This window comes from Triticum dicoccoides, chromosome 4B, assembly GCF_002162155.2.
Source record: "Triticum dicoccoides isolate Atlit2015 ecotype Zavitan chromosome 4B, WEW_v2.0, whole genome shotgun sequence".
In the NCBI taxonomy this organism is placed as follows: domain Eukaryota; kingdom Viridiplantae; phylum Streptophyta; class Magnoliopsida; order Poales; family Poaceae; genus Triticum; species Triticum dicoccoides.
In genome coordinates, this window is record NC_041387.1 from 296,607,416 (window position 1) to 296,621,434 (window position 14,019).

Consider the following 14,019-nt stretch of genomic DNA (forward strand, 5'->3'; position numbering starts at 1 on the left):
AAGTTTGATTGTGTTAAATCTTTTATGGATACCGATGCTTTTCGTGGATTTAGCGCTAAATATGGACTTGACTCTGAGATAGTAGCTTTTTTGTGAATATTTGCTGCTCACGTTGATCTCCCTAAGGAGAAGTGGTTTAAATATAATCCTCCCACTGAAGTAAAAGTAGTTGCACCCTACAATTGAAGAAAAGACTATCACTTATAATGATCCTATTGTTCCTACTACTTATGTTGAGAAACCACCTTTTCCTGTTAAAATAAAGGATCATGCTAAAGCTTCAACTGTGGTTCGTAAGAGTAATACTAGAACATATACACCTCTTGAGCAAATTAAAGTTGAACCTAGTATTGCTATGGTTAAAGATCACTTGGATGATAATATATATGGGCATTTACTTCTGTGGTGAAATTGCTAATATTGCTAGACCAGATGCTAAGATACATAGACCTGTTGTAGGCATGCCTGTCATTTCTGTTAAAATAGGAGATCATTGTTATCATGGCTTATGTGATATGGGTGCTAGTGCTAGTTCAATACCTTTTTCCTTATATGAAGAAATTATGCATGATATTGCACCCGCTGAAATAGAAGGTATTGATGTTACAATTAAGCTTGCCAATAGAGATACTATTACACTAGTTGGGATTGTTAGAGATGTTGAAGTCTTGTGTGGGAAAGTTAAATACCCTGCTGATTTTCTTGTCCTTGGTTCCCCACAAGATAGCTTTTGTCCCATTATTTTTGGTAGACCCTTCTTGAATACTGTCAATGCTAAGATTGATTGCAAAAAGGATGTTGTTACAATTGGCTTAGGGGATATGAAACATGAGTTTAATTTTGCTAAATTTCATAGACAACCCTGTGATAAAGAATTGCCTAGTAAGGATGAAATTATTGGTCTTGCTTCTATTGCCGTACCTCCTACTGATCTGTTAGAACAATATTTGCTAGACCATGAAAATGATATGTTTATGAATGAAAGAAGGGAAATAGATGAAGTATTCCTTCAATAGGGTCCTATTCTGAAACACAACTTGCATGTTGAAATCCTAGGGGACCCCCCTCCGACCAAGGGTGATCCCGTGTTTGAGCTCAAACCTTTACCTGATAATCTTAAATATGCTTATCTTGATGAAAAGAAGATATGTCCTGTTATTATTAGTGCTAACCTTTCAGAGCAAGAAGAGGAAAGATTATTGAAAACTCTGAAGAAGCATCGTGCTACTATTGGATATACTCCGGATGATCTTAAGGGCATTAGTCCCACTTTATGACAACACAAAATAAAAGTGGAGAAAGATGCTAAACCAGTTAGAGATCCTCAACAACGGTTAAATCCTAAGATGAAAGAAGTGGTAAGAAAGGAGATACTAAAACTCCTTGAGGCGGGTATAATTTATCCCATTGCTGATAGTGATTGGGTAAGTCATGTCCATTGCGTTCCTAAAAAGGGAGGTATTACTATCGTTCCTAATGATAAAGATGAATTGATTATGCAAAGAATTATTACAGGTTATAGGATGGTAATTTATTTCCGTAAATTAAATAAAGCTACTAAGAAAGATCATTACCCTTTACCTTTTATTGATCAAATGCTAGAAAGACTATCCAAACATACACATTTCTGCTTTCTAGATGGTTATTCTGGTTTCCCTCAAATACTTGTGTCAGCGGAGGATCAATAAAAAACTACTTTTACTTGCCCTTTCGGTACTTTTGCTTATAGATGCATGCCTTTTGGTTTATGTAATGCACCTGCTACCTTCCAAAGATGCATGATGGCTATATTCTCTGACTTCTGTGAAAACATTTGTGACGTATTCATGGATGACTTCTCCGTTTATGGATCCTCTTTTGATGATTGCTTGAGCAACCTTGATCGAGTTTTGCAGAGATGTGAAGACACTAGTCTCATCTTGAATTGGGAAAAGTGCCACTTTATGGTTAATGAAGGCATTGTCTTGGGGAATAAGATTTCTGAGAGAGGTATTGAAGTTGATAAAGCTAAAGTTGATGCTATTGAAAAGATGCCATGTCCCAAGGACATAAAAGGTATAAGAAGTTTCCTTGGTCATGCCAGTTTTTATAGGAGGTTCATTAAGGACTTTTCTAAAATCTCTAGGCCTCTGACTAATTTATTGCAAAAAGATACTCCTTTTGTCTTTGATGATGATTGTGTAGAAGCATTTGAAGTACTTAAGAAAGCTTTGATCACTACACCTATTGTTCAGCCACCTGATTGGAATTTACCCTTTGTAATTATGTGTGATGCTAGTGATTATGCTGTAGGTGTTGTTCTAGGGCAAAGAGTTGATAAGAAATTGAATGTTATCCAGTATGCTAGTAAAACTCTTGATACTGCCCAGAGAAATTATGCTACTACTGAAAAAGAATTCTTAGCAGTTGTATTTGCTTGTGATAAGTTCAGACCTTACATTGTTGATTCTAAAGTTACTATTCACACTGATCATGCTGCTATTAAATATCTTATGGAAAAGAAAGATGCTAAGCCTAGACTTATTAGATGGGTTCTCTTGCTTCAAGAATTTGATTTGCATATTATTGATAGAAAAGGAGCTGAGAACCCCGTTGCAGACAACTTGTCTAGGTTAGAGAATGTTCTTGATGACCCACTACCTATTGATGATAGCTTTCCTGATGAACAATTAGCGGTCATTAATGCTTCTCGTACTGCTCCATGGTATGCTGATTATGCTAATTACATTGTTGCTAAATTTATACCACCTAGTTTCACATACCAGCAAAAGAAAAAGTTCTTTTATGATTTAAGACATTACTTCTGGGATGACCCACACCTTTATAAAGAAGGAGTAGATGGTGTTATTAGACGTTGTGTACCTGAGCATGAACAGGAACATATCATACGCAAGTATCACTCCAAACCATATGGAGGACACCACGCTGGAGATAGAACTGCACATAAGGTATTGCAATCCGGTTTTTATTGGCCTACTCTCTTCAAAGATGCTCGTAAGTTTGTCTTGTCTTGTGATGAATGTCAAAGAATTGGTAATATTAGTAGACGTCAAGACATGCCTATGAACTATTCTCTTGTTATTGAACCATTTGATGTTTGGGGCTTTGATTATATGGGACCTTTTCCTGCCTCTAATGGATATACTCATATTTTAGTTGTTGTTGATTACGTTACTAAGTGGGTAGAAGCTATTCCAACTAGTAGTGCTGATCATAACACCTCTATTAAGATGCTTAAAGAAGTTATTTTTCCGAGGTTTGGAGTCCCTAGATATCTTATGAATGATGGTGGTTCACATTTTATTCATGGTGCTTTTCATAAAATGCTTGCTAAGTATGATGTTAATCATAGAATTGCATCTCCTTATCACCCACGGTCTAGTGGTCAAGTAGAGTTGAGTAATAGAGAGCTCAAATTAATTTTGCAAAAGACTGTCAATAGATCTAGACAGAATTGGTCCAAGAAACTTGATGATGCATTATGGGCCTATAGAACTGCATACAAAAATCCTATGGGCATGTCTCCGTATAAGATGGTTTATGGAAAAGCATGTCACTTACCTCTCGAACTTGAACATAAGGCATATTGGGCTATTAAAGAGCTCAACTATGACTTCAAACTTGCCGGTGAGAAGAGGTTATTTGATATTAGCTCACTTGATGAATGGAGAACCCAAGCCTATGAGAATGCCAAGTTGTTCAAAGAAAAAGTTAAAAGATGGCATGACAAAAGAATACAAAAGCGAGAATTTAACGTAGGTGATTATGTGTTGCAATTCAACTCTCATTTAAGATTTTTTGCAGGAAAACTTCTCTCTAAGTGGGAAGGTCATTACGTTATCGAGGAGGTCTATCGTTCCGGTGCCATAAAAATCAATAACTTCGAAGGCACAAATCCGAAGGTGGTGAACGGTCAAAGAATCAAACATTATATCTCAGGTAATCCTATCAATGTTGAAACTAATATTATTGAGACCGTAACCCCGGAGGAGTACATAAGGGACACTTTCCAGAATGTTTCAGACTTCGAAAAGGAATAGGTATGTGGTACGGTAAGTAAACCGACTCCAAAACAATTCTAATGGCATTTTTTCTCCGTTTTGGAATATTTAAGAATTTTGGAAAGCAAGAAGTAATCCGGGAAAGACACGAGGCCTCCACGAGGGTGGAGGGCGCCCCCCCTACTGGGCGCGCCCCCCTGTCTCGTGGGCACCTCGTGTGCCTCCCGGACTCTGTTTTCTTGCATGTTACTTCTCTTGGTCGGTAAAAATTCATTATATAATCTCACCAAGGTTTTGACCACCGTATCACGCAAAAATCTTCTATTTTTGTTTCGAGCTGTTTTCTGAAAGATCTAGAGCATCATGGTGTCACCCTCCTTCAACAATGAAGACAAGGATGCTTGGCTATTGAAGATAGAGCTGAAAAGAGAGGAACCTGAGGAGATCAACAAGGATGAAGGGATCAAGAAGGCCATGGAGGATCAATCTCCGGCGGTGGAAGAAGGAAACATCCCTCAACCTTTACCTAACCTCTTTACTCCAACTGAGATTGAAGCTTTCAAGGTGATTGATTTAGCTCGCATACAAAACAAGTATCTCACACAGGAAAATATTTTGTTGAAGGATCATATCGCTGGACTCAAGGGCATTATCCGCAAGTTGGGGGAGCTTTTACGCTCGATGTGCGATTATCCACCATCATCATCACCACCTTCATCACCTCCGAGGACATAATTACATGGGTATGGGCACTCCCCTTGGCAACTGCCAAGCTTGGGGGAGGTGCCCCGGTATCGTATCACCATCACACTCCTATCTTTACTGTTTTAATTAGTTCGATCCTTTTAGTAATATCTTGATCTAGTAGATTGAAGTTTTGGTATGAATTAGTTTTGAGTTTTGCTTTGTGATCCTTCTATGTAATCGAGTCCGTGAGCTATCTATAATAAAGATTAGTGTTGAGTCAAGGGCTTTGCTATCTTGCTATGATCTTGAGAAAATAGAAAGAATAAAAAGAAATAAAAGAGTTCATATTGATCTTATGGATCGTAATGACTTCACACATAAAGAGTATGAGGCATAAAAGTTGTTGAGAGTTTACAAACATAGTTTTGGTCATCGTTGCAATTAATAGGAAGTAATAAAGAAAGAGAGGTTTTCACATATAAATATACTATTTTGGACATCTTTTATAATTGTGAACACTCATTAAAGTATGACATGCTAAAGAGTTGATATTGGACAAGGAAGACAACGTAATGGTTTATGTTTTCTCACATCTCAGTTAAAGTATATTGTCATGGATCTTACAAACATGTTGAGCTTGCCTTTCCTCCTCATGCTAGCCAAATTCCTTGCACCAAGTAGAGATACTACTTGTGCTTCCAAATATCCTTAAACCCAGTTTTGCCATGAGAGTCCACCATACCTACCTATGGATTGAGTAAGATCCTTCAAGTAAGTTGTCATGTTGCAAGCAATAAAAATTGCTCTCTAAATATGTAGGACTTATTAGTGCGGAGAAAATAAGCTTTATAAGATCGTGTGATATGGAAGCAATAAAAGAGACGGACTGCATAATAAAGGTTCATATCACAAGTGGCAATATAAAGTGACCTTCTTTTGCATTAAGATTTTGTGCATCCAACCCTAAAAGCACATGACAAACTCCGCTTCCCTTTGCGAAGGGCCTATCTTTTACTTTATGCCTTTTACTTTATGCAAGAGTCAAGGTGATCTTCACCTTTCCCTTTTTCCATTTTATCCTTTGGCAAGCACCTCGTGTTGGAAAGATCCTGATATATATATATCCAATTGGATGTAAGTTAGCATGAACTATTATTGTTGACATCACCCAAAGGTGAATACGTTGGGAGGCGAAACTATAAGCCCCTATCTTTCTCAGTGTCCGATTAAAACTCCATAACCATAAGTATTGTGTGAGTGTTAGCAATTGTAGAAGACTATATGATAGTTGAGTATGTGGACTTGCTGAAAAGCTCTATTCTTGACTCTTTCTGATGTTATGATAAATTGCAACTGCTTCAATGACTAAGACTATAGTTTGCTAGTTCTCAATGAAGTTTCTGAACCATACTTGATATTGTGAATAGATTGTTACTTGAGCATAAGAAATCATATGACAAAATCTATATATGTTGTTGTTATAAGAATGATATGATGCCCTCTTGTCCGTATTTTATTTTTATCGACACCTCTATCTCTAAACATGTGGACATATTTTACGATATCGGCTTCCGCTTGAGGACAAGTGAGGCCTAAGCTTGGGGGAGTTGATATGTCCATTTTGCATCATGCTTTTATATTGATATTTATTGCATTATGGGCTGTTATTACATGTTATGTCACAATACTTATGGCTATTCTCTCTTATTTTACAAGGTTTATCATGAAGAGGGAGAATGCCGGCAGCTGGAATTCTGGCTGGAAAAGGAGCAAATATTGGAACCCTATTCTGCACAGCTCCAAAACTCCTGAAACTCCACGAAAGTCACTTTTGGAATTAATAAGAATTATTGAGCAAAGAAAATACCAGAGGGGGCCCACACCCTGGCCAGGAGGGTGCCCCCCCTACTGGGTGTGCCCCTGTCTCCTAGGCCCCCTGGTGGCCCTCCGGTGCCCATCTTCTGCTATATGAAGGCTTTTACCCTGGAAAAAAATCATAAGCAAGCTTACGGGACGAAACTCCGCCGCCACGAGGCGGAACCTTGGCGGAACCAATCTAGGGCTCCGGCAGAGCTGTTCTGCCGAGGAAACTTCCCTCCGGGAGGGGGAAATCATCACCATCGTCATCACCAACGATCCTCTCATCGGGAGGGGGTCAATCTCCATCAACATCTTCACCAGCACTATCTCCTCTCAAAACCCTAGTTCATCTCTTGTATCCAGTCTTGTATCAAAACCACAAATTGGTACCTGTGGGTTGCTAGTAGTGTTGATTACTCCTTGTAGTTGACGCTATTTGGTTTACTTGGTGGAAGATCATATGTTCAGATCCTTAATGCATATTAATACTCCTCTGATCATGAACATGAATATGCTTTGTGAGTAGTTACATTTGTTCCTGAGGACATGGGTGAAGTCTTGCTATTAGTAGTCATGTGAATTTGGTATTCGTTCGATATTTTGATGAGATGTATGTTGTCTCTCCTCTAGTGGTGTTATGTGAACGTCGACTACATGACACTTCACCATTATTTGGGCCTAGAGGAAGGCATTGGGAAGTAATAAGTAGATGATGGGTTGCTAGAGTGACAGAAGCTTAAACCCTAGTTTATGCGTTGCTTCGTAAGGGGCTGATTTGGATCCACTAGTTTCATGCTATGGTTAGGTTTACCTTAATACTTCTTTTGTAGTTGAAGATGCTTGTAATAGGGGTTAATCATAAGTGGGATGCTTGTCCAAGAAAGGGCAGTACCCAAGCACCGGTCCACCCACATATCAAATTATCAAAGTACCGAACGCGAATCATATGAGTGTGATGAAAACTAGCTTGACGATAATTCCCATGTGTCCTCGGGAGCACTTTTCTCATTATAAGAAATTATCCAGGCTTGTCCTTTGCTACAAAAAGGATTGGGCCACCTTTCTGCACTTTATTTACTTTCATTGCTTGTTACCCGTTACAAATTATCTTATCACCAAACTATCTGTTACCTACAATTTCAGTGCTTGTAGAGAATACCTTACTGAAAACCGCTTGTCATTTCCTTCTGCTCCTCATTGGGTTCGACACTCTTACTTATCGAAAGGACTACGATAGACCCCCTATACTTGTGGGTCATCACAGCACATGTCTATGGCTAGGAAACTTAACCATCTTTGATTAACGAGCTAGTCAAGTAGAGGCATACTAGGGACACGGTGTTTTGTCTATGTATCCACACATGTATCATGTTTCCGGTTAATACAGTTCTAGCATGAATAATAAACATTTATCATGAAATAAGGAAATATAAAATAACAACTTTATTGTTGCCTCTAGGGCATATTTCCTTCAGTCTCCCACTTGCACTAGAGTCAATAATCTAGTTCACATCGTCGCGTGATTTAATACCAATAGTTCACATCTTTATGTGATTAATACCCAAGTTCACATTGCCATGTGATCAACACTCAAAGGGTTTACTAGAGTCAATAATCTAGTTCACATCGGCATGTGATTAACACCTAAAGAGTACTAAGGTGTGATCATGTTTTGCTTGTGAGAGAGGTTTAGTCAACGGGTCTGTCACATTCAGATCCATATGTATTTTGCAATTTTCTATGTCTACAATGCTCTGCATGGTGCTACTCTAGCTAATTGCTCCCACTTTCAATGTGTATCTAGACTGAGATGCAATGTCATCTAGATTAGTGTTAAAGCTTGCATCGTCTTAACCCTTTACGACAAACCTTTATCACCTCCATAACCGAGAAACATTTCCTTAGTCCTCTAAGGATAATTTTCACCACTGTCTAGTGATCTATGAAGGAAATATGCCCTAGAGGCAATAATAAAGTTATTATTTATTTCCTTAATTCATGAAAAATGTTTATTATTCATGCTAGAATTGTATTAACCGGAAACTTAGTACATGTGTGAATACATAGACAAAGCATATAGTCCCTAGTATGCCTCTACTTGACTAGCTCGTTAATCAAAGATGGTTCTGTTTCCTAACCATAGACATGTGTTATCATTTGATGAACGAGATCACATCATTAGGACAATGATGTGATGGACATGACCCATCTGTTAGCTTAGCATTATGATCGTGTTAGTTTCATTGCTACTGATTTCTTCATAACTTATACAAGTTCCTCAGACTATGAAATTATGCAACTCCTGAATACCGGAAGAACACTTTGTGTGCTACCAAATGTCACAACATAAATGTGTGATCATAAAGGTGCTCTACAGGTGTCTCCGAAGGTGTTTGTTGGGTTGGCATATATCGAGATTAGGGTTTGTCACTCCGTGTTTCGGAGAGGTATCTCTGGGCCCTCTCGGTAATACTCATCACTATAAGTGTCGGTGGGAAACGACACCTATGGGATCACTGGAATCCCTTCTACGGTTGCGGGACGCGGGGATCGTGAGAAGAGCAGGACTAGCAGACAGCACAAAGGGGATTTACCCAGGTTCGGGCCGCAAAGATGCGTAAAACCCTACGATCCTGCTTGGTGGATGTATTTAGTGTTCTAGAGCTCTTGAACTAGCTCTGGGTGCTGCTAGGTTCGAAAGAGCCGAATCCTTCTCAAGTGCGCCATGCGCCTCCTTTTATAGGTGAAAGGGGCTACCACAGTGACACACAGGAGGTGGAAAGTGCTACAACGCTGTGAGCTTATTGTTGGTATTACAGGACAAAGTGCATTTAATGTGAGGCTTATGTTCCCGATTTCGCCTTTCTTGTTGTTCTTCACGTCGAGCAGATTTTTCTTGTATTTCCCATCGAAGAGCTTCCTCTTGCTCACGTACTTGAAGACTTTGTTGGGCAACAGCTCGAGTGGACTCTCGGAGTGCATCTTGAGCTGCTTGAGCTTGAGCTTTACGGTTTTGTTGCTCTTGTCGAATTGCCTCACTGTCTTGAGATTCTTGACGTGAACGATGTGGCGGTGGTGGTTGTACTTGATCCATGGCGTCTTGTTCATGGCGTCGCGCCTGCTCACGTGCTCGAACTCGGTCTTGTAGGCCATTTCCATGGAACGGATTTTCTTGTGCTTGGCGGTCTTGAGTGTTGTCGCATCGAGGAGGACTCGCATCGGAAGATGAGTATGATGGCGAGTGGCGACTTGAGTGACACCGTCTTGGTGAAGAAGTTGAGGAAGATGACCGGCTCACGATCATGTTGCGGAATTCATCCATTTGTTTGGAGAGCTTGGCATCCAAATAGTCTCGTTGTCATGCTTTCGATTATCGTAGGTCTGTGGCGAGTTGTTCGATGCGATCACCCAAAGCTTCACTCTCTTGATGTAAAGCTCGTTGCGCGATGAAGAAGTGATTCTTGGTGACGTAGTTGTGTTTGCCATCTTGCTCCTCAAAGAGAGGGTTCACCGAAGAAGAAGGCCTATCCATCATGTGGAAGTGGTGGTGAGTAGGAAAATGAGAGAACAAAACCAAAGTTACCTTTTCCGAAGATTGTGGATGTAACAAGTATGATCCCACATGATGCTATAATAGTAGAATTGGTACCTGGTATTGTTTCTCACACCTACAAGGAAAAGGCTCATGAAGGAGCTCGGTTAGGAAGTGGCACAAATAATTCAAGCAAATGTTAGTCAAGATGTTGACAAAGTTGAGAAGATTCACAAATGGCAAGTAGGACAAATATATCAAACCCAAGGATATCACTAGGAACACACACATGGAAGATAAATGGGATCTGCACAACCAATGAGTGAGATCTAAGATGTGTAACCACGGAAATGCTCTTGTTGTACGGATACTAGAGAGACGCTAGCTCGATTGCTCTAATGGGCTAAATACGCTAGTGCACCAACCTAGAAGAGAAACGGGTCGTCTTACTATCCCAATTATGCTTATGTATGTAGTGACTAAGATGATGTAGCTATGCTATTAGGCTTGATGTTGTCGGCGTTCTGGGAACGGGGGTCCCCAGACTTGCCTGCCTACGGCCTGCGGTGTGGCTCAAGGGGCGGCCCAGCATGGCCCATCTTCATCAGCACGAGCTCAAGACCCTCGTGAGGGGCCAAGCCTCACGGGGCGGATGACAGGAGGCTTCCTCAGGCACGGCCTCGTTAGGCTGGCTCGCGAGGAGGCGGAGAGATCAAGGTGGGGTACCTCACGAGGTGCCCATGACGCAAGCCATGACGACCAAGGGCGCCAGGCGGGCGCCAGCCCGCGTAGTGTCCTCCCTTTCCTCTTTGGTGCAAAGGGAGCAAGCGCAGGCGATAGCATTAAGCAAAGGCATCCATTTCGGTGCAACAAGACCAAGACCAACGGAACGACAGGCTGGAGGTCATCGTGGAGCCCAAGTCGGCGTCACCACCAGAGCCCTTGGCAGGCGAGGACCAACTTTAGTCAGGATAAGTGTACTAGATGTTCCCCTTTAAAATGGCCAATTGTTGGCGCCCTTCCCGCTCGATATTTGGGAGGTGTAAGTGCATCTAGTGCCACCCCTAGTTGGTTTTGGAGTAATGACGACAAAGTTGGTTGAGGGACTAATGCGTTTGTGAGAATTGCAGGATAACGCAGGTAGTGTCCCTCATTGATTCGGTTTACCTACCGGAGATGACCCTAAAAATGTATGAAGACATTGACGACAATGGTGGTATGTGAGGATATTCACATTGAAGACTATGACATGAGAAGACATTGAGTGAAGACTATGGAGCGCGAAGACTGTGTTGTTTCGTTGTTTCCTTTTCTTCTTTGTTGAGTCATAGGAACCACCGTACTGTTAAGTGGGGTCCAAGTGAACAAAGTCAGAGTGACTGAAGTGATGCTCAACCCAAATCCTATGTCTTCGAGCGAAGACAATGAGAGCAAATCTTATCCAGAGCTGGATGAGTCAGCTTTGCTTGTAGCCCAAGTAAAGTTGCCGTGTGTGTTTGAAATCTGACCGTTGGAACACGTGTCAGTTCCTTAGTGACCCAGGGTCATTTCAGACATATCAGGTCGGGTTGCCTTGTGGCTATAAATAGCCCACCCCCTACACCATAAGTTGGTGGCTGCTCAGAGTTAGTTTACGGCTTTTGTCGTTTTGAGAGCAACCCACCTCGAAGCCTTTGAGAGAGAAATCCTTGCGAGGACAAAGCCCAAACACCCAGAGCCAAAGAGTGTTAGGCATCACTGAAGTCTTTCTGTCTGAGTGACCTGAAGACTTATTACACTTGAGGACTGTGTATCCTCCAGCCGGTTAGGCGTCGCGTTATGAGCATCCAAGAGTCATTGTGGATCGCCAGTGAACGAAGTCTGTGAAGGTTCGGAAGTCTACCTTGAAGACTTACCAGAGTGATTGGGCGAGGACTATGTGTCCTTAGCTCAAGGGGAATAAGGTGAAGACGCGGTCTTCTGAGTTGAATCTCAGCCTCCCTTACCAGACGTACAGTTGTCACAGCAACTGGAACTGGTCCAACAAATCCTGTGTCTTCAACAAGTGACTGGTTCTATCTTTTCCCTCCCTTTACTTTGAGTTAGTCTTCGTGAAGTCATTGCCTATTTGTCTTATCTGTTTGACTTCATTGCTTGACTATTATCATTGATTGGCTTCATACTATCTTCCATCCTGATCCTAACTACATATCTGCTATTAGTCTTTGTATGTTCACATAATTGCATACTTGACTATGGCTTGCTTGTTGTAGTTTATCTTCTGCTGCATATCAATTAGGTCATTTCTATTGCTTGTCTTCGAAACTTCCACGTTTTGAAGACTTTGATAAAAATCGCCTATTCACCCCCCCTCTAGTCGATAACTAGCACTTTTAGGAGGAGGCTCAGGGCCTTTGCCTATAAATAGGACTAGCCACCACAAGGTAGGGGAACGAGATCTCAATGGACCGATCAATCGAGAGAGCGACTGAACTCCCCCTAGTAGTTCATCGCACCAGCCAAGAACAGACCCTTGCGAAGCTATTCTTCCTTGTATTGTTCATCATCAGCCCAAGGGGCAATCCACCACACCACACACTGGAGTAGGGTATTACACCACAATGGTGGCCTGAACCAGTATAAACTCTGTGTCCCTTGTGTTGTTCCTTTGATTGCTTAGATCATAGCGAGGCGGTGAGGTGCAGGTAGGCAGAGGGTGAAACCTCCGCGCGCACCCCAGAGTTTGAACCTAGAGGATCTGCCGGAACCCAAAATCCAACATTTGGTGCGCCAGTTAGGGGTGCGCCGGAATTCGCCTTCCGCCGCCCTGTTCTTCACCGACCATCGTGTCCATGTCAAACGCTCGTCGGGCCCATGCCGAGCACCGAGCCGCTCTCGCTTCCCGCATCACCCAGACGGCCCCCGTCGGCGGCCACCCCCGTCGTTCCCCATCGCCTGCCGTCAACGCCGCCACCAGCCCGGCGGGGAACGAGTAGCAAGCATCATCCCAACATCCATCCATGAGGCGAGACGGCCGCACTGCCACTCCCTTGCTCGCCCCGGCTGGTTCTTCGTCCTGCGCGCCCCGCGCGGCCATGAAGGCTCGAGCTGCGCTCATCGCGGCAAATGAGCTCCTGCGCTACCGCCCAGTCGACGACGTCTATGAAGAGTGTCTCGACCGCATCGCCGAGCTCATCCACGTCACAGGGGGCTCCCCCGCGCCGTCCTTCTCGCTGCACCGCGCCCCGCCCTGCGCGGGCAATGAAGCTCCGGGGGCGCCTCAGCCGCCTCCTCCTCAAGAAGGTGCCCTGGCCCCAAGGCGCGTGGCCCCTGGACGGGACCCACCCCGTCCGGCGCCAGTGTAGCAAGAGCGGAGCTGCCAAGAGGTTCCTCGCCCCCAAGAAGCTGCCCGAGTGCTCCCTGCTCCAGTCCGTCACGACCACGCTCCTGTCCCAGTGCGCCAAGACCCCGCGCTGCTCCCAGCTGCAGCACATGGGGGCCCGCAAGACCAAGCTCCCCGTCACTAGAGGCCTCCCGTGGCCACGGCAGGATGCCGCGCCTTCACCGCCGGGCTGCGCAGCGTTGTGTGGCCCTGCAAGTTCAAGCCAGACCTGCCTCCTCGCTACGACGGCACGGCCGACCCTGCGGAGTTCCTCCAGCTCTACGAGCTGGGCATCAAAGCCCCCAACGGGGACGGGAAGGTCATGGCGAACTGGTTTCCCATGGCACTCAAGGACGGGGCCCACACCTGGCTCCTGAACCTGGCGCCAGGCACGGTCTCCTCCTGGGATGAGATGCACACCCGTTTCATCGCCAACTTCCAAGGTACTCGCGACCGGCCACCTGCCGTGAGCGACATGCGCCGCATCAAGCAGCAACCAGGGGAGACCCTGCAGAAGTACATCCAACGCTTCAACAACGCACGTCTCAAGATTCCCAAGGTGACCGAGAAGGCCATCA